Consider the following 4,054-nt stretch of genomic DNA (forward strand, 5'->3'; position numbering starts at 1 on the left):
GACGCTGGCCTTCGGCTTCCTCAGCCGGGAGATGATCCGACTTGACGGTTTCCTTCCTCACTTCCGGAGGCAAAGGCGCAGATTCTTTCTCTTGCTGCTCAGCCCGGCGGGGGTGTCGATCAGGATGCTCGGCCTGGTGCGGGCGCTCCTTCTCCTTTTCCTCCGGAGGTTCACGCTCAGGCACTGGCGCCTCTCTTGCTTCAGTGCCAGATGGAGGAGGGTGGTTGCGTAGCTCCTTCTTGGCATTAGATCCGTTCTCTTCTTCGGATAGCTTTTCTGGTTCTTTTCTCGCACGGGGGTGATGTTTTGATTCCTCATCCAGCTCCGGCGGTTCTGGTTCTGAGACAGATTCAGGAGTCGACTTGGTCAATGCACGGGGGAGAACGGTGTTCTGCTTTCGTTGTTGATAGGCGAGCTCTCCAGACATCTTCTTCCTCTTTTATAAGCCTGGAAGAGACCGTGAAAAGATTTAATATTCATTCACTCAGTCATTCACTCACTCATTCATTCACTCATTCACTCAGTTTGGTGTAGTGGTTAAGTGTGGTTAAGTGTGCGGACTCTTATCTGGGAGAACCGGGTTTGATTCCCCACTCCTCCACTTGCACCTGCTAACATGGCCTTGGGTCAACCATAGCTCTGGCAGAGGTTGTCCTTGAAAGGGCAGCTGCTGTGAGAGCCCTCTCCAGCCCCACCCACCTCACAGGGTGTCTGTTGTGGGGGAGGGAGATAAAAGAGATTGTGAGCCGCTCTGAGACTCTTCGGAGTGGAGGGCGGGATATAAATCCAATATCTTCTTCTTCACTCACTCACTCCATTCATTCATTCTCCATCTTTCTTCTCAGTGGAACTAGGATTGTCAACTCCAACCATGGAAGTTCCTGGAGGTTTGGGAACAGTGTCTGTGAATGGGGAGTGACTGCACCTAGAACAGGGGTATCAAACTCATTTGTTATGAGGGCCGGATCAGGCATAAATGAGACCTTGTTGGGCCGGGCCATGTTGGGCTGGACCATGTGTGTACCTATTTAAGATTAGGGGATTCAGGGAACTGGGAAAAGAAAGCTCTGGCTCTTTCCTTCCTTCCCCAGAGGGGGGGGGGGAAGCCTCAGGCAATAGAAGGAAGAGAGGCTTGGCTCAGTAGCTCTGTTGTGCAATTGAGAAGCTTGGCTCAGTAGCTCTGCTGTGCAATTGATCTTCAGTGGCATCTGGATCGAGGCAGCTCGGCGGTACTGATGTTGTTAGACCTATCGGCAGCGTTCGGGTTAGGGTTCAATCTAATTAGGAGAGAATTATTCCATTTAGGAATTGCATATCAGGCTCTTGAGAAACTGTTTCCATTTTCTTTCTTTAAAAGCTGGTTTGGTGTAGTGGTTAAGTGTGTGGACTCTTATCTGGGAGAACCAGGTTTGATTCCCCACGCCTCCACTTGCACCTGCTGGAATGGCCTTGGGTCAGCCATAGCTCTGGCAGAGGTTGTCCTTGAAAGGGCAGCTGCTGTGAGAGCCCTCTCCAGCCCCACCCATCTCACAGGGTGCCTGTTGTGGGGGGGGGGAGGAAGGTAAAGGAGATTGTGAGCCTCTCTGAGACTCTTGAGTGGAGGGTGGAATATAAATCCAGTGTCTTCTTCTTCTTGGTCCTATCCCTGATGCTATTCAATATCTATATGCGCCCCCTTGCCCAGATTGTCAGGAGGTATGGACTGGGTTGTCATCAATATGCGGATGACACCCAGCTCTATCTATTGATGGGTGGCCAGTCTGACTGTACCCCGGAAAATTCAGACCTGGCTCTACAAGCCGTGGCATCTTGGCTCAGACTGAGTCGGCTGAAACTGAATCCAACAAAGACGGAGGTTCTCTACCTGAGTCGGGGTGGTCCAAGGGGAGAGATCCATCTGCCGACTCTTGATGGGGTGCCGCTAACACCGGTCCCTAAGGTCAAGAGTTTAGGCGTGCTCCTTGAGTCCTCCCTCACAATGGAGGCCCAGGTAGCAGCCACTGTTAGATCTGCCTTTTTTCATCTTCGGCGGGTGCGGCAGCTGGCTCCTTTCCTGGAGCACAACGATTTAGCGACGGTAATCCATGCTACGGTCACCTCAAGAATAGATCACTGTAATGCTCTCTACATGGGGCTACCCTTGACGCAAACCCGGAGACTACAGCTAGTGCAGAATGATGCAGCACGGCTGCTAATGAGGCTGCCGCGACGGGAGCACATTCAGCCAGTGCTGAAAGAGCTGCACTGGCTACCTGTTGTGTTCCGAGTTTGCGTCAAGGTGTTAGTATTGACCTTTAAAGCCCTTTACAGTCAGGGACCTGCCTATCTACAGGACCGCCTTTCTCCATATATCCCCCAGAGAGCACTGCGTTCAGGGGTAAAAAACTTGCTCTCCGCCCCCGGACCAAAAGAAGCCAGGTTATGCGTGACAAGATCTAGGGCTTTTTCGGTGGCAGCACCAGAGCTCTGGAATGCTCTTCCAGAAGCCATACGGGTCCTGTGGGATCTGTTTGCGTTCCGCAGGGCCTGTAAGACCGAGTTGTTCAAGCAGGCCTTCGATGCTTGACGAAAAGATGGCTGCCGCTGGATGTCACACAGAACGCCGGTGATCACTGCTTGGAAATTTAATGCCGCCTATAATGTATGGATTCAGCACTATATAATGGTTTTAAAGATTGTAATATGTTTTGAAAAACTGAAAAATGTAAATTATGGTTTTATATGTTTTATTGGTTTAATCGTGTGGATATGATGTTGTGAGCTGCCCTGAGTCCGCTTGTGGAGAAGGCGGGATATAAGTCGAACGTCTAAGTATAAGTCAGAGCGGCTCACAATCTCCTTTCCCTTCCTCCCCCACAACAGGCACCCTGTGAGGTGAGTGGGGCTGGAGAGGGCTCTCCCAGCAGCTGCCCTTTCGAGGACAACCTCTGCCAGAGCTATGGCTGACCCAAGGCCATTCCAGCAGCTGCAAGTGGAGGAGTGGGGAATCAAACCCGGTTCTCCCAGATAAGAGTCCACACACTTAGCCACTACACCAAACTGGCTCTCCAGGAGAGCCCTGGGCGAGGGAGGCCTGCTCAGGCTGGCTAGAGATCCAGCCCGACCATGCAGGCCTCACTCACCTGGGGCTCTCCTTGCCCCTCCCCCACAGTCAAAAGGCCAGCAAGCCACTCGCCACCAAAAATCACATAAGAAGTGGAGAAAGGGTGGTGTGGGCTTCTCCAGGGGTTAATGAGAGCTGCTGGGGGTGTGGCAAAGCCCCAGGTGGCTGGCTGGCTGCACGCTCTCCTAATCCAGGGCTTGTTATGCAGCTGCACCTCCTATTCGATGGACAAGGTAGGTGGGGAGGAGGAGGGGAAACCCTCAATAAGGCTCAGGAGCTGCACTCCTGTGAGCTCCTGCTGAATTCAAGGCCTGGATAGAATGAAGGATGGGAGAGTCATGCTGACCTCCTTGGAGGAAAGGACGAATGAAAAGATGATTGATAGGCACATGTCAGGCTGTTCAAGGAAGTGCATACCTTCATCTGGGGCGATCCCATGATACACGCACATATTAAGGCTCAAACCATCTACGGCAGCCGTAGACACCCAGATCAATAGTCGAATCAAGGTCAAAGACGATCCGAAATGACCCAGCTTCTTGAATCCTTTACAAGAATTAGCAGGGAGCTGTTTTGTTCTGCATTAATTGCACCGGGCAGTTTAACCAACCAATAAGATTTTGATTCTGTTGCCGCAGGCAGGGCGGTTAAAAATAAGCATCCTGAAACGTTTCCTTCTGGCAGGTGAGCTGATCTTGCAAGGAACGATGAAATTGTGGTTCTCGTTTGTGTTTAGTCATTGATTAAGAACATAAGAACCTAAGAGAAGCCATGTTGGATCAGGATAATGGCCCATCCAGTTTAATACTCTGTGTCACATAAGAACATAAAAGAAGCCTCCAATTGCAGCTTCTGGAATGGCCTTAGGTCAGCTGTAGCTCTCGCAGAGCTGTCCTTGAAAGGGAAGCTTCTGAGAGAGCTCTCTCACCCCACCCGCCTTACAGGTAGGGT

This window comes from Heteronotia binoei, chromosome 1, assembly GCF_032191835.1.
Source record: "Heteronotia binoei isolate CCM8104 ecotype False Entrance Well chromosome 1, APGP_CSIRO_Hbin_v1, whole genome shotgun sequence".
Lineage (NCBI taxonomy): Eukaryota > Metazoa > Chordata > Lepidosauria > Squamata > Gekkonidae > Heteronotia > Heteronotia binoei.